General features: G+C 43.6%; 1 long non-coding RNA gene across 4 annotated transcripts in view; it reads left to right on the top strand.

Moving 5' to 3' along the window:
• The window catches only part of LOC105480229 (uncharacterized), a 62,895-nt gene that overhangs the window by 5,518 nt on the left and 32,112 nt on the right, over positions 1 to 25,265 (top strand). For 3 of the 4 annotated variants that reach the window (XR_011607738.1, XR_986350.2, XR_011607736.1), the window contains exon 2: positions 2,371 to 2,520. The exons of the other annotated variant lie outside the window; for it this stretch is intronic. This is a non-coding gene — a long non-coding RNA (uncharacterized lncRNA). The remainder of the gene's footprint in view (positions 1 to 2,370; positions 2,521 to 25,265) is intronic. 4 annotated transcript variants of the gene reach the window in all.

Genomic DNA, 25,265 nt, shown 5'->3' with positions numbered 1-25,265 from the left:
GGCAGGAGAATTGCTTGAACCTGGGAGGCAGAGGTTGCAGTGAACTGAGATCATGCCACTGCACTCCAGCCTGGGCAACAAAGCAAGAATCCGTCTCCAAAAAGAAAAAAAAAAATTTTCTAAAGACAACTTTATTTTAATTCTGGACATAGGTCTCCCTGTAGTTACAGTATTTTATTTCAGTAGTTTTAGGAATTTAGTTTGCATTCTATTCCACTTTCATTTTCTGTTGCTTTGATGTTTATGATTATAAAGCTGCTATGGGATGGTGTGCTGGATTTTATGCCTAGATTTGCTGTTAAGTAGCAATGTGACTTTGGACATGTCACTTACCTCTCTGTTTCCTCATCATAAAATGAGGCGCTTCAACCAGGTCATCTTTTTTTTTTTTTTTTTTTTTTTTATTTGAAATGGAGTCTCACTCTGTCACCCAGGCTGGAGTGTAGTGGCGCAATCTTTGCTCACTGCAACCTCTGCCTCCCGGGTTCAAGAGATTCTCCTGCCTCAGCCTCCAGAGTAGCTGGGATTACAGGCACACACCACCATCCTGTCTAATATTTGTATTTTTTAGGAGAGATGAGGTTTCACCATGTTGGCCAGGCTGGTCTCAAATTCCTGACCTCAGGTGATCCACTCCCCTTGGCCTCCCAAAGTGCTAGGATTATAGGCGTGAGCCATTGCACCCAGCCTAGGTCATCTTTAATGTTGCACTTAACACTAAGACGCTATGTTTTTCTGTTCTATATCTTTCTAAGCAACATATTCATCCCCTAAACTTCAGTGGCTATGTGTTTTAGGTGTTGAGGGGAGTGAAGAATCTTTTATTTCACCAGCCTTCTGGTGTTCACTCCCTGAGCAGGACTTGTCTTATACTTAAGGTCAGTTCTAAGGTTGAATCAAGGCTCAGTCTCTATCAAAGCCTATAAAAGCTCACCCTAGGGAAGTGTTTCCCAGCTGTCCATATATTTTCAAACAAATAATAGGGTATTGAAGTAAACTCTAATGTTGATTATAATTTTTCTATCAGATTATTCAAGTATTCATTCAGAAAATATTTATTGAGCACCTACTATGTGGCAAGTGGTATGAGAAGCCCTGGGGATATAAATTTGCATAAGGCACAGTAGGATGACTTTGAAGACCAGAAAAAACATCCTTTTAATTTCCAATATTCAAGGATGAACCTATTTTTATCCTAAGCATAATTATAATTTTGCTTGCTATATAATAATTTCATGCTGTTTAAGTTCTTGAGTTTGTCTTGCAAAACTTTTGCCAAACAACCCATAGCAAAATATTTAATAACACATGGGCATTCCAAAGTCATAAATAAGAAACGAAGTGGACCTCCTTTTAGAGCATGTCCCCACAAATGCCCTCTTCTCTCCTCATTTCCATTCTGGGGTCAATGCCCACTTCACCTCCCACACAGTGTGGTTGAAATAACGATAAAAGTGTCTCCAACAGATGGCATTATCTGGCATCCCACACCCAGGACTGTCATCTCTCCCTTGACATTTCCTTCCTTTAGCATTGAGGCTGTGAATCTGCCCATCTCCCCTGGTTTCCTCCAGGTAACTCCACCTTGGGCAAGGTTTGCATTATGTGTATATGTATATCTATATTTACATGTATAAAAGTATATGTATACATATTTTTAGAGGCAAGGTCTCGCTCTGTCACCCAGGCTGAAGTACAGTGGCATAATCATAGCTCACTGCAGCCTCCAACTCTTGGGCACAAGGGATCCTTCCACCTCGGGCCCGCAAGTAGCTGGGACTATAGGTGCATACTACCACACTTGGCTAATTTAAAAATTTTTTTTTTTTTTTTTTGAGACGGAGTCTCGCTTTGTGGTCCAGACTGGAGTGCAGTGGCCGGATCTCAGCTCACTGCAAGCTCCGCCTCCCGGGTTCACGCCATTCTCCTGCCTCAGCCTCCCGAGTAGCTGGGACTACAGGCACCTGCCACCTCGCCCGGCTAGTTTTTTGTATTTTTTAGTAGAGACGGGGTTTCACCGTGTTAGCCAGGATGGTCTCGATCTCCTGACCTCATGATCCGCCCGTCTCGGCCTCCCAAAGTGCTGGGATTACAGGCTTGAGCCACCTTTTTTTAAGGCGCCCGGCCTTAAAAAATTTTTTATAGAGGTAAGATCTCTATGTTATCCAGGCTGGTCTTGAACTCCCAGCCTTAAGCAATCCTCCTGCCTCAGCCTCCCAAAGTGCTTGGGATTACAAGCATGAGCTACCCTTTGGGCACATAATATATTATTAGGTAGAGATGGCATGGTTTCTTAATTCTCTTGTTGGGTTAATGTTGTTTTGTTATTATAAAATCTTCTAAAATGAGAATGTTTTCCCTCCATTTCAGTTTAATTCCTTCTAGAGTATATTCGTAGAAAATGAATCATTGAGGCAAAGGGATGAATATTTGATAAATACTGTGAAATTACTTCCTGGGAAAGTTCTATCAATTTATATCAGTGGAGAACAAGGATTATTTCTCTATATCTTCACCAATGTAAGTGCTGTTTTTCTAATCTTAATTATTTAGGAGAAGAATAGTATGCTGTATTTTAGTTTTATGTTTCATTTATTTCATTATTCCCAAAGGTGAATTTTAAAAATATTCTGGCTGGGCGCGGTGGCTCACGCCTGTAATCCCAGCACTTTGGGAGGCTGAGGCGGGAGGATCATGAGGTCAGGAGATCGAGACCATCCTGGCTAACACAGTGAAACCCTATCTCTACTAAAAATACAAAAAATTAGCCGGGTGTGGTGGCACGTAGCTGTAGTCCCAACTACTTCCGGAGGCTGAGGGAGGAGAATCACTTGAACCCGGGAGGTGGCGGTTGCAGTGAGCCGAAATCACGCCACTGCACTCCAGCCTGGGTGACAGAGTGAGACTCTGTCTCAAAAATTAAAAAAATGTATATAAGCTAACCTTTTATTTCTTTATCTTCTTTAGTATAATGTCTTTCATGTCTTAGTCCTTTTTGTGGATTTATTTGAAGTTTTTATTTTTTTATTTTTTGAGACAGTTCACTCTGTTGCCCAGGCTGGAGTGCAGTGGTGCCATCTCGGCTCACTGCAACCTCCGCCTCCCAGGTTCAACCAATTCTCCTGCCTCAGTCTCCCGAGTAGCTGGAACTACAGGTGCGCACCCCCATGCCCGGCTAATTTTTTGCATTTTTAGTAGAGACGGGGTTTCACCATTTAGGTCAGGCTGGTCTCAAACTCCCGACCTCAGGTGATCCGCCCGCCTCTGCTTCCCAAAGTGCTGAGATTCCAGGTGGAAGCCACCATGTCCAGCTGATTTATTTGAATTCTTTATGTTGGAAGATATAAACTTTTTGCCTTATTTATTGCAAAAATGTTTCTCAGTTATTTAAGAAGATGTTTAGGAAAACGGAAAATTTCTGTGTAGTCAAATGTAACAATCTCTTTTATTATTTCTTTCTTTTCTCGTAAGCTTAGAAAGATTCCCTCATTCAGAAAGCAAATGGACATCCACATACATTAAACAAAACCCCTCCCCCTAAAACTCTTCCTTCTCTCCCCAACCCCTCATTATTTTACATTTAATGCTTAATCTACCTGAAATTCATTTTGCTCAACAATATCAGGTAAGGAACTAAAATAAAAAATTACCCCCAAATACCTAACTGTTTCATTCATGCAATAATCATTCCTTTTTGCCCTTTTCCTGGATTAAATGTCTAAAAACACCTTGGTTTCTGGACTAATTGCTATGTTCTTTCAATTTTGTTTTTGTATTTTGTGTGGCTGGGCTTACGGACTAGAATTTGCTTTCTGTAGCAGAAGGATGAGAGCTTCTGTTCATTCTTACATATAATCAGCTTTCTGCTTCAAAGGTGTGAGCTGGCTTTTAAAACAAACAATAGCTAGCCTTCTCATCAGATTCTCTTCAGAGTCTGCCATATCTGGGTTTTCCTGTTTATGACTTTTTTTTTTTTTTTTTTTTTTTGGTGAGACTGAGCCTGTCTCTGTTGCCCAGGCTGGAGTTCAGTGGCACGATCTTGGCTCACTGCAAACTCCGTCTCCCGGGTTCAAGTGATTCTCCTGTCTCAGCCTCCCGAGTAGCTGGGATTACAGGCGCCCGCCACCACGCCCGGCTAATTTTTGTATTTTCAGTAGAGATGCAGTTTCACCATATTGGTCAGGCTGGTCTCAAACTCTTGATCTCAGGTGATCCACCCACCTCAGCCTCCTAGAGTGCTGGGATTACAGGTGTGAGCTATCGTGCCTGGCCTTCTGTTCATGACTCTTGCACTGCAGATGAAAGTGCTATCAGAACCTACAGAGCACTGAACTCAAGAAAGAGAACGTAGGAAGCTTTATGTGTATCATTGGCTGAATCCTCTGACACGGAGGAGCAAGTGCCCTGCCTGCTAGTCCATTTCTATTTTAAATTATAGTATACTACTCCAGTGGTGTATTAGAAAAAGTCTTTAGATGAAAACAATAGCTAACACTTACTGGAGACTTATATTTTTTGCATTTTTTTTCAAATCTTTATGAATGTCCTCAGTAAAGTTAAATACTTTCTTTAATACATACTCATTAAAAATTTTCAAGTTTATTGAGGTGAAATATTACATAAAATTAGCCATTTTAAAGTGAACAATTCAGTGGCATTTAGTACATTCAAAATGTTGTACAAACACCATCTTTATTTGTTCCAAAACATTTTCTTTTCCTTTTTTTTTTTGATTTAGCTTTTGGTGCCCAGGCTGGAGGGCAGTGGCATGATCTCGGCTGACTGCAACCTCCACCCGCTGGGTTCAAGCGATTCTCCTGCCTTAGCCTCCTGAGTAGCTGGGATTACAGGCGCGTGCCACCACACCTGGCTAAGGTTTTGTATTTTTGGTAGAGATGGGGTTTCACCATGTTGGCCAGGATGGTCTCGAACTCCTGACCTCAGGTGATCCACCTGCCTCGGCCTCCCAAAGTTCAGGGATTACAGGCAGGAGCCACCATGCCCGGCCTGTTTCAAAACATTATCATCTTTCCAAAATAAAACTCTGCATCCATTAAGCAGTCACTCCCCATTCTCTCTTCTCCCCATTTTCTGGCAACCACCAATCTGCTTTCTGGATGGGTTTACTTATTCTAAGCATTTCACACAAATGGAATAATACAATATGTGATCTTTCATGTCTTATTTATAAAACATTAGCATAATGTGTTTGAGGTTCATGCACGTTGTAGCATGTATCGGTACTTCATTCTTTCTTATGGCTGGACAATATTTCATTGTATAAATAAAACACAGTTTATTTATCCATTTGTTAGTTGATGGACTTTTGGGTTGTTCCCACATTTTGGCAATTGTGAGTAGTGCTGCTATGAACCTGTGTGTCCAAGTACTTATTTGAGTATCTGTTTTCAGTTACTTGGGGTATATGCCTAGGAGTGAAATTGCTGGGCCATATGGCAATTGTATATTTAACTTTTTGAGGAAATTCTAAATCATTTTCCATCATCACTGCGCCATTTTACATTCCTACCAGCAATGTTTGAGGATTCCAGTTTCTCCGTCCTTACCAATACTTGTTGTTTTCCTTTTATAGAAAAATTATAGCCAACCTCATGGGTATGAAGTGGTATATCTTTGTGGTTTTGATTTGCATTTCTCTAATGACTAATGATGTTGGGCACCTTTTATATGCCTATTTGCATTTGTATACCTTCTTTGCTTTTTTATTTTTTATTTTTGAGTAGCCAAGTGCAGTAGTGAGAAGGGGGAAAGAGTAGAACAAGGAGTTCGATCTATAACTGACTCTGAACAATCAACTGAGATAACTCACTATCTTCAGATCAGCCTGTATACCTTCTTTGGAGAAATGTCTTTTCAAATTTTTTACTCATTTAAAAATTGTGTTGTTTGTCTTTTTTGTTGTTGAGTTGTAGGAGTTTGTTACATATTCTGGATACTGAACCATTATCAGATATATGATTTGCAAATATTTTTTCCCCATTCTGTAGGTTGTCTTTTCATTTTTTAAAAATTGATACATAACAATTGTACTTATTTAGAGGGTAAGTGTAATATTTTGATACATGCATACAATGTGTAATGATCAAATCAGGGTAAGTGGAATATCCATCACCTCAAACATTTATCATTTCTTTTTGTTGAGAACATTCCACATCTTCTAGCTACTTTGAAATATACAATAAATTATTGATAACCATTCTTTCACTTTTTTTTTTTTTTTGAGACGGAGTCTCACTCTGTCCCCCTTGCTGGAGTGCAGTGGCCGGATCTCAGCTCACTGCAAGCTCCGCCTCCCGGGTTCAGGCCATTCTCCTGCCTCAGCCTCCCGAGTAGCTGGGACTACAGGCGCCCGCCACCTCGCCCGGCTAGTTTTTTTGTATTTTTTAGTAGAGACGGGGTTTCACTGTGTTAGCCAGGATGGTCTCGATCTCCTGACCTCGTGATCCACCCGTCTCGGCCTCCCAAAGTGCTGGGATTACAGGCTTGAGCCACCGCGCCCGGCCTCACTTTTTTGATAATGTCCTTTTTTATATAGAAATCTTTAATTTTGATGAAGTTCCATTTCTCAATTTTTCTTTCATTGCTCAAGCTTTTGATGTCACAGTTAAGAATCAGTTGTCAAATCCAAGGTCATAAAGATTTACTCCTATGGTTTCTTCAAATAGATTTATTATTTTAGCTCTTATATTTGAGTTGTTGATTCATTTTGAGTTACTTTTTGGATATAGTATGAGGCAGCTTCATTCTTTTTGTTTTAATTTTTTTTTTTTTTTGAGACAGAGTCTCACTCTATTGCCCAGGCTGGAGTACAGTAGTGCGATCTCGGCTCACTCCAACCTTGGCCTTCTGGGTTCAAGCGATTCGCCTGCCTCAGCCTCCCAAGTAGCTGGGATTACAGGCGTCTGCCACCAGGCCTGGCAAATTTTTGTATTTTTAGTAGATACAGGTTTCATCATGTTGGCCAGGCTGGTCTTGAACCCCTGACCTCAAGTGATCCACCCACCTTGGCCTCACAAAGTGCTGGGATTATAGGCGTGAGCCATCATGCCCAGCCAAAGCTTCATTGTTTTGCAAGCCGATATCCAATTGTCCTAGTACCACTTATAGAGATTATGCTTTTCCCACTGAATGGTTTTAGCACCCTGTTGAAGATCAATTAACTATAGACATATGGGTTTATTTCTGTACTTTCTTTTTTTTATTTTAATTTTTTTTTTAAATGGAGTCTCACTCTGTTGCCTAGGCTGGAGTGCAGTGGCATGATCTCAGTTCACTGTAACCTCCGCCTCCTGGCTTCAAGGGATTTTCATGCCTAGCTTCCCAAGTAGTTGAGACCACAGGTACATGCCACCATGCCTGGATAATTTGTGTGTGTGTGTGTGTGTGTGTGTGTGTGTGTGTTTGAGACGGGGTCTTGCTCTGTCACCCAGGCTGGAGTGCAGTATTGCGATCTTGGCTCACTACAAGTTCTGCCTCCCAGGTTCATGCCATTCTCCTGCCTCAGCCTCCCGAGTAGCTGGGACTACAGGTGCCTGCCACCACACCCCGCTAATTTTTTTGTATTTTTTAGTAGAGACAGGGTTTCACCATGTTAGCCAGGATGGTCTCGATCTCCTGACCTCAGGTCATCCTCCCGTCACAGCCTCCCAAAGTTCTGGGATTGCAGGCGTGTGACATCACGCCCGATCCTGAGCTTATTTTCTTAAGAATTACATACCGTCTCTGTCGAAGAGGAGAGACCATTGGCACTTAATACGTTGTTTACTTTAGGTTTACAAAAGGTTAGATAAACAAAAAGACTAAAAATCTGTTTGTACTAGTGAACGTTTCTTACTTGGTAACCCACAGTTAGGTTGATAGATATACTGAGCAATTTTTCTTGTTCACATATAGTACTTAATTTTTGTCAAGTTTGTGACTGCTCAGTTTTGCATCCTCCTTTGTCTTCCTCTTTTCATGACCTTATTTCTTCAGATGAATGTTTTGAGGTTATTTTCTATTTTGAGAAAACTATACAAATCTGATTTATTATCACAATAGCTCAAAAGTAGTTCCTGTTGAAGCTGTCCACATTGTCAATACTGTGACCTCCTGTCAGTCTCCTACACTGGATGGGAAACTCAAGCTGAGATTTCTCCAAAGTGCTTCCCACAGTGGCTGAACTAATTTCAATTCCCACCAATGGTATATAGGCGTTCCCTTTTCTCCACAGCCTCGCCAGCATCTGATGTTTTTTGACTTTTTAATAATAGCTGTTCTGACTGGTGTGAGATGGTATCTCGCTGTGGTTTTGATTTGCATTTCTCTGATGACTAGTGATGTTGAGCATTTTTCATACATTTTTTGCCTGCTTGTGTGTCTTCTTTTGAGAAGTGTCTGTTCATGTCTTTTGTCCACTTTTTAATGTGGTTATTTGTTTTTTACCTGTTGGATTATTTAAGTTTCTTATAATTTTGGATATCAGACCTTTGTCTGATGCAGTTTGTGAATATTTTCTCTCCCATTCTGTAGGTTGTCTATTTACTCTGTTGATAGTTTCTTTTGTTGTGCAGAGGCTCTTTAGTTTAATTAGGTTCCATTTGTCAATTTTTGTTTTTGTTGTAATTGCTTTTGAGGACTTAGTCATAAATTCTTTCCCAAGGCCGATATTCAGAATGATGTTTCCTAGATTTTCTTCTAGGATTCTTATAATTTGAGGTCTAACATTTAAATCTTTAATCCATCTTGACTTGATTTTTGTGTATGGTAAGAGGGAAGGATCCAGTTTCATTCTTCTGCAAATGGATAGCCAGCTATCCCAGCATCACTTATTGAATAGGGGAGTCCTTTCCCCATTGCTTATTTTTGTTGACTTTGCTGAAGATTAAATGGCTGTAGGTTTGTGGTGTCATGCCTTTTGAATGCATTTTTTTTTTCTTTTTCACTTAGTACAGTGCATTTGAGGTTTATCTGTGTTCATATGCTTATTAATAGTTTCTTTGTTTCTGAGTAGTATTCCATTGTATGCATATACCTCAATTTGTTTATTTATTTGCTACTTGAAGAACATTTGAATTCTTTCCAGTTGTTGGTGATTACAAATAAAGCAGCTATAAACAGTTAACATAAAGGTATTTGTGTAAACATAGGTTCTCATTTCTCTTGGGTACGTATCTAGGAATGGGATTCCTGAATTATAGGATAAATTAAGGTTTAATAAGAAACTGCCAAACATTTTCAGTTTTGTAGAGCCACCACAGCGAATTATCACGGTCTTGGTGGCTTAAAACAACAGAATTTTTATTGCCTCATAGTTCTGTGACGCTAGAAGTTCAAATTCAAAATGTTGGCAGGCCCATACACCCTCTGAAAGTTCTAGGGGAGAATTCTTCCTTCCTTTTTTTTTTTTTCCTGAGACAGACTGTCACTCTGTCACCTAGGCTGGAGCACAGTGGGGCAAACTCAGCTCACTGCAGCCTCTGCCTCCCGAGTTCCAGCCATACTCCTGCCTCAGGCTGCCAAGTAGCTGGGATTACAGGTGCCCACCACCTTGCCCGGCTAATTTTTGTCTTTTTAGTAGAGACAGTGTTTCACCATATTGGCCAGGTTGGTCTCAAATTCCTGACCTTAAGTGATCTGCCCGCCTTGGCCTCCCAAAGTGCTGGGATCTTTGGGGTATCGATTTTCTTCCTGGAAACCTTTGTGGCCGGTGGCACCTTTGCCTGAGTTCTTGTGTCCAGGAAGAATGAGGTACGCAGACAAGTGAAAGGTGAAGACGTCAAAGGGGAGCTTTATTTAGTGTTAGCACAGCTCAGAGGAGACCCACAGTGGGTAGCTCCCCTCTGCAGGCAGGTTGTCCTATGGAGTGTTCAGCTCTCAGCAGAGAGGAGGCCCTGGAGAGGGTAGCTCCTCTCCACAGGCAGGTTGTTAAGGGCATCTCTGCAGGTCTCTGAAGCTCTCAGCAGAGAGGGTAGCTCCACTCTGCAGCTAGTCCTCCCATTGTCTGTCCATCCTCTGCCCTCTTCTTGCTGAGCCCAGGGCTCAGAGGGGAGGAAGTATGTGCTGATTGGCCCATGGCAGCCATAGGTGGCCTGGAGGAGGCACCACAACTCCTCACTCTGGTCTGTGGGACTGGCAACCCAGCCCCCTCTCTGGCCTGAAGGTGTGGCCTTACTGGAATGTGTTCCCTTCCCCACAGGAATCTGTCTGCCTTCTGTTGCCATTCATGACCCCAGGGCTCAGCCCCCACGCTGCTCAGAGATTGGAGCAGGCACTGGGAGAGGAGAGAGGCCAGGCAGTGGGAGCAGACAACCCCAGGCCTGCAGGTATGGGTGGGAGGGGCCTTCTTGGGCCCCCGAGGGTGCAGGCTGCAGAGATGCCTGGGTCCTGTGCCTGGGAGGGCAGCTGCAGCTGCACCCTAGGAGCTACTACCCCTCCAACTTGGAAGCCTCTTCCTCTGCTTGTCCCTGGCTCCTGCCTGCTCTGTGGAGCAGGAGGCCCAGGTCTGCAGCTGCGGGTCCAGGGGCTGCAGTTGCACCCAGGGGGGCAGGGCCCCTGCCTGCTCAGTAGAGCAGGAGGACTGGGTCTGTGGCCATGGTCAGCTGCCATCCCTGGGATGACAGGCATGAGCCACTAGCCTGACCCTTCCTTCCTCTTCTCACCTTCTGGTAGCTCCTGCAAACCTTGGAATTCCTTGGTTTGCAACTGTCACTCAATCTCTGCCTTTAGCTGCACATGGCCTTCTCTCCTGTGTCTTTCTGTGTTTTTTCCTTTTTTTAACGACACTAGTCATTGGGTTTACAGCCCACCCTTATCAAGTATGACCTCATTTTAACTAATTATATCTGCAAAGACCCTATTTTCAAGTAAGTTCACATTTTTAGGTTCAGGGTGGACATGAATTTTGGGGGGAACACTTACTCAGGCTGTACCATGTTGCATTCCCACTAGCAGTGCCTGAGAGTTACAGTTGTTCCCAATCCTCACAACTTCAGGCTTAGCAACTTCAGGAGATAGGAGAGTTTCATTAGAAGTCTCAGGACTGTCTCTCATTGGGCTGCCTTGGCATACATGTGTGTTCATCCTTGAACTTATCGCTACAGCCCAGACATGGAACATGATGGTTGGCCAGGATGTGATCATGTCCCTACTCCTAAAGGTAGGGATGGGCAGGGGTCAGTGCCACATGAATCATGTAAATTGATTGTGGATAAGGGGCTCCCTGGAAGAAAACTAGGGAGATGTTAACAGAAGAAGAGGAACTGAATGATTGTCAGGTAAAAACAACTAATTTCCTCTACAAATAGGAAAGTGCCTTTTGCAACCACTCCTTATCAGTTTCCAACAACTGCTGGAATCAAAGCAATTGATTATTTTCAATGTGCCGGGCACTATGCCACGTGTTTTACATGGCTCCAATTTCCCCAGCATTCCTCTGGGGAAGATTCCACTACTCTCACCTCTTTTTGATTTCTTTTCTTTTCTTTTCTTTTCTTTTCTTTTCTTTTGAGGCAGAGTCTCGCTCTGTCACCCAGGCTGGAGTGCAGTGGCACGATTTCCGCTCACTGCAACCTCCACCTCCTAGGTTCAAGCGATTCTCCTGCCTCAGCCTCCCGAGCAGCTGGGATTATAGGCGTCTGCCACCATGCCCAGCTAACTTTTGTATTTTTAGTAGAGATGGGGTTTCACCATGTTGGCCAGGCTGGTCTTGAATGCCTGACTTCAAGTGATTACCCTCCTCGGCCTCCCAAAGTGCTGGGATTACAGGCGTGAGCCACCGCGCCCGGCTCACCCTTTTTACATGTAGGAAACTAAGACTTGGAGACTTTGGATAACATTCCAAAAGTCACGTAGCTATTAGGGGGTACCCTGGATCCTGGGCCAGGTCTGCTAACGTCGGTGCGCATTATACTGTCCTCGTATCTCTCCCCAGTCTCCCAACCAGCCAGTCTGTCCCTGTCTACCTGGATTTGACCCTTTCATTGACATGAATAATTTCATGGAGTGGTAACTTTTTTTTTTTTTTTTTAATAACATTTCAGGGCTTTTCCTAGTGATAACCTCTGCTTCCTGCTGAGTTCTGGATCTAGAGCACAGGCAGGTTTCCTGCCCTTTCTGCCATAGCTACTGAACTCTGACTTTGTACTGATGGAGTGTCTGGGGCCCAAGAGAGATTTCTGGCCTTCACCTGGCAGCAGTAGACCGCTAATTTATATCAGAGTGTGTTTCTTGCCCCTCCCCCAGGGGCAGACAGGCACCACCTTGTCCTCAGACAAGACTCAAGGCATGAATGGGCTTCTCTAGGTATGCCTGCTCCACCCTAAAACCTTGGCAGGTGCTGTAGGGCTGTACCACCAAGGGGGAAGGGTCTCCTAGGCCTACTGCGCTGTTTCCAGTCTTTCTCCTGCACACCGAGTAGAGGCCAGTGGGAAAGGTGGCAAGCAGATGGGGATTTCTCTGTGTCCAGCATGCTCAGGACTTCTAAACTGCCCTGCTAGCTTATCCTTTGCCGGTAAGAATTTGTTTTCTTCTTAGCCAGTTTTCTGATGATTGTCTGTTCTTCCCATTCTCTGCCAAAAGAGGAAACAGCTGGTGTGTCTTGTCCCTCTTTGGAAGGACTTGTGAGCTTTAGGAATTCAGTTGCCTTGATTGCTTTGTATAATAGCTCAATTTGCTGATGAACTAAAACAAAACTATGGTTTCGTATGTCTTATAGGTTATCCATTTTTTAATATATTTATTTGACACATTGAGGGTTTTTGTTTGTTTGTTTTGTTTTTGAGACAGAGTCTCACTCTGTTACCCAGGCTGGTGCGCAGTGGCACAATCTTGGCTCACTGCAACCAACCTTCACCTCCTGGGTTTAAGCGATTCTCCTTCCTCAGCCTCCCAAGTAGCTGGGATTACAGGTGCCCGCCACTACGCCCAGCTAATTTTTGTATTTTTAGTAGAGATGGGGTTTTGCCATGTTGGCCAGGCTGGTCTCGAGTTCCTGACCTTAGGTGATCTGCCCGCTTCGGCCTCTCAAAGTGCTGGGATTACAGGCGTGAGCCACCGCACCCGGCTGTTTATCCATTTTTTTCTTGTGTATGCCAGCCTCACAGAGTGTGGGATATGAGAAAGAAAGGATCCTAGGGTTGAATAAACTTAAGACATTTATCATGCCTTATCCTCTTCTGGATATTTACATGGTACATTCACATCTTAAAGACCCTGAGAATTCTTGCAGAATAGAGAAATATATATATATATATTTTTTTTTTTTTGAGATGGAGTCTTGCTCTTGTTGCCCAGGCTGAAGTGCAATGGCACAATCTCAGCTCACTGCAACCTCCACCTCCCAGGTTCCACCTCCCAGGTTCAACCTCTCAGCTCACTGCAACCTCCACCTCCCAGGTTCAAGCAATTCTCCTGCCTCAGCCTCTCAAGTAGCTGAGATTATAGGCACCACCACACCTGACTAATTTTGTAGTTTTAGTAGAGACGGGGTTTCTCCATGTTGGTCAGGCTGGTCTCAAACCCCTGACCTTAGGCGATCCACCAGCCTCGGCCTCCCAAAGTCTTGAGATTACAGGCATAAACCACCACACCCGGCCTAGAGAAGTAAATTAAGCTTTGTTTAACAAAGTGTCCCTAAAGTTTGTTTGATCATAGAACCCTTTGCTTGTGTAGCACTCATTATTTCCCTTAGAATTAATATTCTGTGAACACAGTTTAGGAATAGAGGACTGGATGTTGATGTTTTATTGTCTGGGAACCTGGAACCAAAATAGAAAGCCAGGATCCATAAAGATAGTAACAGAATTGTTGTGGGTATTTCTAGAACCAAAAGCCATCCTGAAGATTGGGTGGAGGTTCTGGGTGATACCGAGGCACTCAGCAATGGCCTTGGTCAGTAGTCCGTGTTTCATCTTGTACGCTATAACTTCAGAGATGGCCAGGTGTGGTCACTCACTCCTGTAATCCCAGTGCTTTGTGAGGCCGAGGCGGGTGGATCAGTTGTGGTCAGGAGTTTGAGACCAACATAGCGAAACCTCATCTCTACTAAAAATACAAAAATTGGCTGGGCGTGGTGGCAGGCAGCTGTAATCCTAGCTACTTGGGAGGCTGAGGCAGGAGAATCGCTTGAACCTGGGAGGCAGAAGTTGCAGTGAGCAGAGATTGCGCCACTGCACTCCAGCCTGGACAACAGAGTGAGATTCTGTCTCAAAAACACAGAAACAAAAACAGAAACAACAAAAGACTTCAGAAAGGATACCTGGATGAATGAGACACAAAGTCAAAATAAAATGGAAGTCTCTAGATCATTCCATGGACTCTCCTTTCTGACACACCCATCTCACTCTCTGAAACCAATAAGAAATCTCTTCCTGGCCCCTGTGTTTATACAGCTTGCTCTGATGGCTGGTCCTCACCAACCCTGTTGTGGCTGGGGCCGACTCTGAATATGGAGCTGCTATTATATAGTAGGGCTGGATGCGAACCTGTTTTGTGGATCTTCATCCTAGTTGTAAATTATTTCTCAGCCTCAAATTTAAACTCCTTTGCTTCTGGGCCCTGGTCTGCCCCATGGATTTGAGAGTGGGCATTTAGTCTCTCTGCTCTGTGCCCCTCAGTTCCATTACCATCCCTTGAAGTAGACTAGACACCTGTTGTTTTCAGCTCCTTACATCCCTTTTATTTTTGCTCATGGGACACCACCTCTCTCCTCCATCCTATATTCAGGTGGGTCTGCCTGTCCGTAATTGCTGGTAGGGACCAAAGCTGGGGTTCAAACCCAAGAGGTCTGACTCCAAAACCCACTTTCATAAAAATTACTCTAGCTTGCTTCCTGGTGCCAAATTGCATTGCTTTTCATTGCATTTAATTTTTAACACTCTAGATCGTGAAATATACTAGAGTTTCTCTCCAGTCATTTGGATAACCACATGTCAGACAATATTTGAGTCAAGGTTTAAGATTACACAAAATAAACCAAAGTTCTCATCTCATAACGGAAAAGTTTCATCTTACTAGTTTTAATGGTGGCAAAAAATTAAGGTTCTGTTTGAAAAATTATTTTTACTCTAAGATCCTTAGTCCTTTTTATTCCTCAACTACATCAGTTAAAATGTGGCCATGTATGATGATTAGGGAAGCAAACAGCTCTTTCTGAAGGATACTAACCTAATTACTCTGGAAATATCAACCATGAATCAAGAAGTATATTATGACTTAATTGTTCATTACACAAAATTTAGATAATCCTTCATTTCTTCCATGCCTTTCCTCTCTCCATCTAGAAGCATATTTAACTAAGTAATCAGAGGTACTAACTATTCGCAGCCTAGGCAATGTGGGCAAATAACCACTGCAATAACACATTGGCAGCCTCAGAAATGACTGGCTATGAATAAGCACATAGCACTTAGTCTGCTCCTTCTTACGTGTTTGCCAATACATTTGCAATTTCATGCACAGTTTTAAATGTTAAGCATTAATCTGAAATGGGCACTGAAGCATCAATAAAGTCTACAATTTGCCCCCTTTAATGAAAATGCTAGATATAGATTTAATGCAAAACTAAACATTTGGCTCAATATGTTCTACTCCAGTAAATTAGCTAGTGTTTGTCATCTTTTTAAAAAAACAGGGGTTGAATGCCTCATTTCACATGGTTTTGTTAGGGACAGATAGAAAGCTGATAAACAACCCATTTGTTCTATGACAGTAGCTCCTAGTCACACTACTGAAGTTAAGCTTCAGTGCTCATTTCCTTTACAAATCCTGTTGTGAGTTTAAGTGGCCTGCTGTTGAATATTTGAAGTGTAGCCTTGATGAGAGTGTTTTCCCAGAGGAACACAGACTAAGCTTTTTTGGACGGTGGCCCTAGAGCAGTGGGTTCTGAAATGACTCGGTGAACCTGAAAGGGAACAGGGCATCAGTGAGCCCTACTGTGTGCTATTTGAAACTGTCAGAGATGTTATCCCACAACACCCCCAAAAGGTTCATGTAATTGCCCTCTACTTGGCCAGATGAGGAAACCGAGGGCTAGAGATGAAGCTGTGTAGCTAGGAAGTGATGAAACCTGGATTTGACCCCACTCACTATTTCACACTGTCTGGCAGCTGGGAGCTGCCCTTCTTCTATCTCTACCAGTGGTGCATTATTTGTCATTCAAGGAGCTTACACATGACACCTCCTCCAGGGAGTCATTGCTGACTGCTCACTATTAACCATCCTTCTTATGTGTTTTTATTGTACTTTGTCTGTTTCCAATGTAGTCCTTAATTTCGAACCTTTTGGTACATTAATTTTAATACCTGTCTGACTCTTTATAAGGGGAAGGGCTATCTCTTACATCGACCTTCTATATACTGCAGGACTTTCACTATCAAAGGCACTCAATAAATGTTCATTGAGGCTGGGCATGGTGGCTCACACCCCTAATCCCAGTACTTTTGGTGGCCAAGGTGGAAGGATCACTTGAGGCCAGGAGTTTGAGACCAGCCTATGAAACACAGCAAGACCTCATCTCTGCAAAAAAAAATTTTTTTTTTTGAGACGGAGTCTTGCTCTGTGGCCAGGCTGGAGTGCAGTGGTGTGATCTCGGCTCACCGCAACCTCCACCTCCCGGGTTCAAGCGATTCTCCTGCCTCAGCCTCCCACGTAGCTGAGATTACAATGGCGTGCCACCATGCCCAGCTAATTTTTGTATTTTTAGTGGAGACGGGGTTTCACCATGTTGGCCAGGATGGTCTCGATCTCCTGACCTCGTGATCCACCTGCCTCAGCCTCCCAAAGTGCTGGGCTTATAGGCATGAGCCACTGCACCCAGCCAAAACGTTTTTTAAAAAAATTAGCCAGGCGTGGTGGTGAGCACCAGTACTCTGAGCTACTCAGGAGGCTTAGGTGGGAGGATTGCTTAAGTCCAGAAGGTCGAGGCTGTAGTGAGCTATGATTACACCACTGCACTGCAGCCTAGGTGACAGAGTGAGACCTGTCTCCAAAAAGAGTTAAAAAACTGTTCATTGAAATGTTTATAAAATAGATGGTTCTCAATATCTCATATCCTATTTCCAGAATTATGAAGAACAGTACAGTCGAGGGGGCAGGTCTTGCAGTAAGCCTGGCTGAGTTTGAATCCCAGCTGTATGACCTTAGGAGAGTTGCAGAGCTTCTCTCAGTTTCCTATTCCTTCTGTTATAAAACAAGGATAGGAATAGTAGCTACTGCAAAAGGTTGTTGCAAAAGTCCAATAAGAGAAGGCACACATAGTGCTTAGAATAGTGCCTGGTACATAGAAAATGCTCACTGAACCTTGGCTATTATTTCCGGAAATGTTTGGAGATTTTTACTGCACAGGCGAGAAACTTTGTGGCACTGGATGTTTACCATTTTAAAACGTAAAAAAAAAAAAAAAAAAAAAAAGGCAATATTTGATTTGATTAATAGTTGAACTGACAACGTGCAAGAACCATTTAATAATGACCAATCATTAAAGATTATGGAAAAAGAAATGATTTAAGAAGGCCAAGACCCAGGCCCGGGTATTGGTAAGCCCAGAACTCATCACATGCCTGGAGTTGACATTTCGATCAATTCTAGTCTTGAATATAGGCAGGAGATTTTTGTAAAAAAAAAGTTTTTGGGCAATATGCATACTGCTTTCTTTTTTTCTTTCTCTTTTCCTGCCCCCTGGGCAATATGCGTACTGCTTTCTGAGAATGACTTTCCAAATAATTGTGTACCTACTGATGCAGGTGTCATAATTTCCAAACCCATCCAATCAATATGTACCGGCGAGAGATCTGCTCACAGTTCAGAGAGCTACTTTGGAAACTCCAGTGGGCCATTCTATTCCTTGTTCTGGATAACCAACTGACTAACCTACCTGCCTATTTAACACTATTTGACTTGGGTAAGCCCCTCAACATCCCTTGGGACTTGAATCTTCTTACGGATAAATATGGATCAAAATATGGATACCTCTCCTTCCTTTCCCTCTTTGGACCTCAGTTTCTCATCTGTAAAATGACCAGGTGGCCTCTCAGTCCCTCCTCTGGCTAACCTTCCATGGTTCTGCCTCCTCTGGGATGCTGTAAAGTCAGTTCAATGATATTGACTAAGCTCCTGTGAACTTCCTGACCCACAGCCCAGCTGGACACCAACTGACTAGGAGGGCTGATGGCCACATGGGGAAGAACTGCCTCTCCTCAACTGCTGGACAGGGAAAGGAGGGGTGGGGCAGCTGCTGATGGCTATGTCTTCCCCTGTGTCCTGCTCACCTGGCCTCTGCTTGCATGTAACAACTCTATTTTTGGACAGGAGGTGGGTGGCAGGAGGGCCCAGAGGTCTGAATTTTCTTAAACAGTCAGGCATCCTTGGGCTGACACGGTGTCCTTGCTCTCACCAAAGGACGTGATGAGTGTATAGAAAGTGAAGCTACACGAGCAGCCCATTGTGAAGGGAGGAGAAGGGCAGGAGGTCTTGTAGCCTAGACTCTTTGGCTCCAGATGGCTGGAAAAGTCAACAGCTCTAGACAGTTTCCCAAGCCGGCTGTGCACCAGCAGCACTTGGAAAGGTGGTTTGAAGTACAGATTTGTGGGCTGTAGCTTAGAACAGTCTGATTCAGTAGGTGAATGGCCTGAGCGTCTTATTTTTAGCAAACTCCCCAAGTGGTTCTCGTGCATAGCAAGGCTTGGGAATCCCTTTGGTTTAGGTCATAGGGAGATCGAAGCTGTAAGAGAAGAATGGCTCACAAAGCACATCAGCTCCACCCATGCTCCAGTGGGGTCGGCAGTATGCGGCATCCCAGCTCATTCCAGCTGTGTCTTGGTTGTGTCTTAAAATCTCAAAGCTTCGATGCTTATTTCTAAAATGGGAACCATACTGACAACCCTATAGTATCAGTGTGAGGGTGAAATGGATGATACCCATAAGGCACTTAGCAGGGGGCCTGGCATAGAGTGAGCATTGAATAAATGTTAGCTATTGTCATTCTTGTTGTTGTTGACATTATTACGGAGGGCCAGGTGCGGTGGCTCCCACTTGTCATCTCAGCACTTTTGGAGGTTGAGGAGCAAGAATTGCTTGAGGCCAGGAGTTCGAGACCAGCCTAGGCAACATAACAAGCTCCTGTTTCTACAAAAACAAAAACAAACAAACAAACAAACAAACAAACAAAAACAACCTGAAAAAATTAGCCAGGTGTGGTGGTACATGCCTTTAGTCCTAGCTACTCAGGAGGTTGAGAAGAGAGAATCACTTGAACTCAGAAGTTGGAGGTTGCAGTGAGCTATGATTGTGCCACTGAACTCCAGTCTGGGCAACAGGGTGAGACCTCATCTCTTAAAAAAAAATAAAAAGAAAGGATCTTTAAATTCTTCAAAAAAAAAAAAAAAACCCCAAGCAAAAACCATTATTAACTAATGAAGCACTTGGCCATTCCTGCTGTTGTTCTCTTCCTTATTGTGGGGTGGGTGTCTTAGTTTGGGCTGCTAGAACAAATACAACAGACTGGGTACTTAAACAACAAACATTTCTTTCACACAGTTCTGGAGACTGGAAGCCCAAGGTCAAGGTACTCACAGATCTAGTGTCTGGAGCAGGCTCACCTTCTGGTTCAGAGATGGCTGTCTTCTCACTAGGTGCTCACATGGCAGAGAGCAGAGAGACACAGGAAGCAACTGCTCATGTCTCTTCTTAGAAAAGCATGAATTCCATTTCTGAGGGCTCTACTCTCATGATCTAATCACCTCTCAAATCCCTGCCTCCTAATTCCATCACACTGGGGGTAAAGATTTCAACATATGAATTCTGTTCAGTCCATAACAGTGGGGTAGCCCTGGACAACATCTAAGTTCTTGTTCGCTAGATGATTTGCTCCAGAGCCCCCAAGGAACTGCACTTCTAACACATTTTACAAAGATGACTCATAAAAGTAGGCTAAAAAATGTTAATATTATTCTAACTGGGTGAGGAGTATTTAACTGGCTATTAAGATATTCCTTCAATTTCCTTAATATTTGAAATATTTCATAACAACAATAAACTAAGCTAACATTCATAAATGCCAGCTGATTTGTTCATGTTAATCCCAGCTGGTGTGACCTTGATCAAAATGGGTAAGCAGACAAAATGGCCTTCAGGATCCTCCAGTTGTGTGACTATACTCCCCTCTTTTAGACCCCCGTCACTCCCTCCCAAGTTTTTCAGCCACCCAAGACCTCCCTTCCTCAAGGACTTGTTCTTCCAGAGCTCCTGATCTCATCTTGGAACTAGTCTGACTGGAGGTATTAACAGTTGATAGTGGCTTAATTTCAATTTCTACTTTTTCTCATAAACCAAGTGGCATACACGTCGGACGCCTGCCTGTGAGTGATGAGGACATTTTGATGGAGGGTGAAAGTTGTACACTACCCTTGCAAACTACCAGGTGTAAAGCTGTTCCCTTGTTGCAGTGGAAAGGTCAACCCCATTTCAATGTTATAATGTTCAGTTTCTGTTCAGAGCAATTCAGAATGGTGCCAAACAACTGCTCAATTCAGGCGTGTGTGTGTGCGTGTGTGCGTGCGTGTGTGTGCGTGTGTGCGTGTGTGTGTGTTTAACCTGTCAATTTGTTGGTTGAAAAAAAGTGATGAGTTGCCTTTGTGTAAACAAAATAGCCAGTTAATTGACTGGGATTTTCACTTTTTAACCAGTCATCATTGCAAAGACAAAGAGAACTTTTGCTAAGTTGCTTTTGACAATGTCACACAGTCAAGCAAGCACAAATTCAAGGTGAGATTTTCCTTTTGTTACTATCCTCCTCTGGTGTGAATAGCTAACCTGATATCAGATCTTTCTCTTCTTCCTTCACAGTCCTCCCAATGGGCTTTGATTCCCTTAGAGTCTTAGTTTTCTCCTGAGGAGGCACCTCTCTCTCGGATACCTGCAGCGCTGCCCAAACTTCAATCATTCCCATATCGCTCTCCTGGTTTTTGCCATATCCATGTATCACCCTTCCTATCATTGAACCAGCTTTCTTTATATAAAATCACTTAGAAAATAAATTTATTTTTGCCAGGCACGGTGGCTCACACCTGTAATCCCAGTACTTTGGAAGGCCAAGGCGGGTGGATCACCTGAGGTCAGGAGTTTGAGATCAGACTAACCAACATGGTGAAACCCTGTCTCTATTAAAAATACAAAATTAGCCAGGCATGACAGTACATGCCTGTAATCCCAGCTACTTGGGGGACTGAGGCAGGAGAATCGCTTGAACCCAGGAAGCAGAGGTTGCAGTGAGCCGAGATTGCACCATTGTACTCCAGCCTGGGTGACAAGAGCAAAATTCTGTCTCGAAAAACAACAACAACAAAAAAGAAAATAGATTCATTTTTAAAGAGAACTTTACATTATTACCATAAATGGGAAACCAGTATTACTCACCATACATACAGGGTAACCATAAAAATTAACACAGTGAAAACAAAACAGTGTTCCTAAATTCTAGCTGTATTCCCTAATAAGAATCTTGACTTAAGATCTGCTTTCTCTAATAAAAAAATAAAGGAGGGCTGGGCATGGTGGCTCACGCCTGTAATCCCAGCACTTTGGGAGGCTGAGGCGGGCGAATCACTTGAGGTCAGGAGTTCCAGACCAGCCTGGCTAACATGGCAAAACCCCATCCCTACTAAAAATACAAAAATTACCTCAGCATGGTGTGCATGTCTGTAGTCCCAGCTACTCGGGAGGCTGAGGCAGGAGAATCACTTGAACCTGGGAGGCAGAGGTTGTGGTGAGCCGAGATAACGCCACTGCACTCCAGCCTGAGTGACAGAGTGAAACTCCGTCTCGGAAAAAAAAAAAAAAAAAGGGAGTAGCAAGTGTTAAACTTTAAAAACATACTAGCACCAAACTCAGATTTTTTCTCCTTGATTTAATCCAAACAAACAAAAAGCTAATAACCTCTTTAAGTAATCAACTGTTATTTAATGCCTACAGTGATCCCTTATGCTAAAAGTAGCCACATCCCACTCTTTGGAGCTCCGGATCCCTGCAAATGGTCTTCTAATCAGGCTACCTGGTTCTATTCTGGCCTTAATACCTTGAATGCCCAAGCCACCCACTCCCTTGTTAGCTTTGGAGTCTTGCATTCTTTCCCAGCGTCTTCTACAAGTCTCTTCAGGCCTTTGTACCTCACCTCACCTGCCACTCATTCAGGTCCACACAGATGCTAATTTTGTGAGCATTTTTCCTAAACCCTGCCTCAAAGACTTCCAAAGAAGGCTGACAGTGTGTCACTTAGTCTCTCAGAGCCTCCATTTCCTCATCAGCAAATCAAGGAAGTCTAATCATTCTGGCCTCACAGACTGTTGCAAGGATTAACTGATTCAATGAAGAGAAAGTGCCTTGCACAATGGTCGTAATATGTGCTCAATAAGCAGCCACGTGTTGTTAGCCATGGAGTCATCCAGTCTGACCCCAGTGCCAACTTCTTTCAGTCAGTCAGTTCTTGAACTACCTCTTAGCCCTTGCGACGCACATTCACTGGCTCTTACAAATGCCAATAAGTTGTTGCTTTACTCAGACTCCTGGTCAGTGATGGTTGATTGTCTGGAATGCCATGTGTGTTTGCTTGGTGCATCTCAAACCTGGATTAGCTGCCGAAGTCAAGGAGTCCTGCAAGGGAGTGTGATTGGAGAGCATGTCCTACTGTTCCCACCAGAGAGATTCATGGCTTCGTGGACAGCCTTTGTTTTTCTCCTTTAGTGGACGTAAGTAGAGGGACAGTTTTTACAAGGGACTGTGGCCATTTGCTCTCAAGGGGCTTTGGAGTCTCCTCCTGAGTATGAGGCAGTAAGTTCCCAAGGTAAGATCAGTTTCTTTGTGCAAGCCTCTCCAGCGCGTCTTTGCCTTACACACTAGACTCTTGGAACCCAGGTTCATCCTCTTATAAAAGGATGCCAAGCAGAGGGTCATACAGTAAAGGGAGGTAAACATTCTTTTAAACTAGTTATCAATTCAACGCAGCACAGTGGTGTTGGGTTACCAGGGTCAACAGTCAGCAGTCACATTCCTCAGCTGTTTGATTGGGGCAGTGCATTAACAAACAGCCAGGAAAACTCTTTCTGATTAATTATGTTGATAAGTTTTTTTGTAGTGTGCTACAAGTTCTTTTAATTTAATCTGCTTGGACAGCAGCCCATTCAGGTGAAGTGTCTTGACTTATCTAAAGAAGCACTAATGAGAAGGCTACTGGGCCTGGGATTTTATTGTGCTATCATGTAATCATTAACAGATGTGGCTACTGTTTTCCTGCATTTTGATTTTCTTCTTGAAAGGAAGGACATGTCTGTGGGGTGGGGGTATTAGGGAAGTAAGGATGAGGCCCGGCAGCAGTGACAGGAAAAGAGGATGCTATTACTAGCTTAGCCTGAAAACACTATCTTTATTGCCAGGAGTAAAAGTATTTGAGGCCGGGCGCGGTGGCTCAAGCCTGTAATCCCAACACTTTGGGAGGCCGAGATGGGCGGATCACGAGGTCAGGAGATCGAGACCATCCTGGCTAACACAGTGAAACCCCGTCTCTACTAAAAATACAAAAACTTAGCCGGGCGAGGTGGCAGGCGCCTGTAGTCCCAGCTACTCGGGAGGCTGAGGCAGGAGAATGGCGTAAACCCGGGAGGCGGAGCTTGCAGTGAGCTGAGATCCGGCCACTGCACTCCAACCTGGGTGACAGAGCGAGACTCCATCTCAAAAAAAAAAAAAAAAAAAAAAGTATTTGAAAGCACTAATAATGACTTCAGTGAATACTCATCTTTTAAAAAAGAGCAAAGGATGATGAGGACATACTTCTTTCAAAGAGTGGAAATCTTCTGGATTAAGGTTGTACAATCTTTTTGCTTCCCTGGGCCACAGTGGAAGAAAAATTGTCTTGGGCCACACATAAAATACACTCACACTAATGGTAGCTGATGAGCTTTAAACAATTGCAAAAAAACCTCATAATAAGAAAGTTTATGAATTTGTGTTGGGCTACATTCAAAGCTATCCTGGGCCATGTGTGACACATGGGCCGCAAGTTGGACAAGCTTGTTCTAGATCAAGGTTTCTCCACCTTGGCAATACTGGCATTTTGGGCTGGATAAGTCTCTGTTGTGGGGTGCCTGTCCTGTACACTGTAGGATGGGTAGCCTCTTCCCAGTAGGTACCAGCAGCACCCCTCTCCCCAACAATTGTGATAACCAAAAAGATCTGTAGACATTGCCAAATGTCTCCTGGGGCACAAAATTGCCCCCAGTGGAGAACCACTGTCCTGGATGTACAGATTCAAATCTTAAGTAGCCTATTATGACTCTCTGCTGATCTCTTTCCATCACCTCATTTAAGACACAATTCAGCGGGCCCGGCTCACGCCTGTAATCCCAGCACTTTGGGAGCCCGAGGCAGGCAGATCACGAGGTCAGGAGATTGAGACCATCCTGGCTAACATGCTGAAACCCCGTCTCTACTAAAAAAAAAATGCAAAAAAATTAGCCGGTCGTGGTGGCGGGCGCCTGTAGTCCCAGCTACTTGGGAGGCTGAGGCAGGAGAATGGCGTGAATCCGGGAGGCGGAGCTTGCAGTGAGCCGAGATCGCGCCACTGCACTCCAGCCTGGGAGACAGCGAAACTCCATCTCAAAAAAAAAAAAAAAAGACACAATTCAACACATAACTCTTCCAGGGTGCCAGTCCTCCCTGACTTCTTTGTCATCTGTCCTCCCTACATTGAGACCTTGGGTCTATACTATCTTCTCCTTCCTTCTCTTCTTCCTCTACTCCCTTCTTGTTTTTCATCCACAGAACTCTGTTCTGAGCAACTGTTCAATATCAAGTTGCGAATTAACCAGGGAATTATTTCTCCTTTATATTTGTGACAGACGTCTATCTCAGAGGCAACCCAGACAAAATTTCCCAAATGGTCCAAAAATAAAATGAATATTTTTTGATTAAAAACAGATGTCTAGGCCGGGTGCAGTGGCTCATTCCTGTAATCCCAACACTTTGGGAGGCGGGGGGGTGGATCACCTGAGGTCAGGAGTTCAAGACCAGTCCGGCTAACATGATGAAATCCCATCTCTACTAATAATACAAAAATTAGCCAGGTGTGGTGGTGTGCATGTATAGTCCCAGCTACTCAAGAGGCTAAGACAAGAGAATTGCTTGAACCCAGGAGGTGGAGTTTGCAGTGAGCTAAGATAGAGCCACTGCACTGCAGCCTGGTTCATAGAGCTAGACTCAGTCTCAAAAACAAACAAACA

Source organism: Macaca nemestrina, chromosome 9 (assembly GCF_043159975.1).
Source record: "Macaca nemestrina isolate mMacNem1 chromosome 9, mMacNem.hap1, whole genome shotgun sequence".
NCBI lineage: Eukaryota > Metazoa > Chordata > Mammalia > Primates > Cercopithecidae > Macaca > Macaca nemestrina.
The sequence above is the reverse complement of the archived record's forward strand: the minus strand, read 5'-3'. Positions and strand labels throughout refer to the sequence as shown.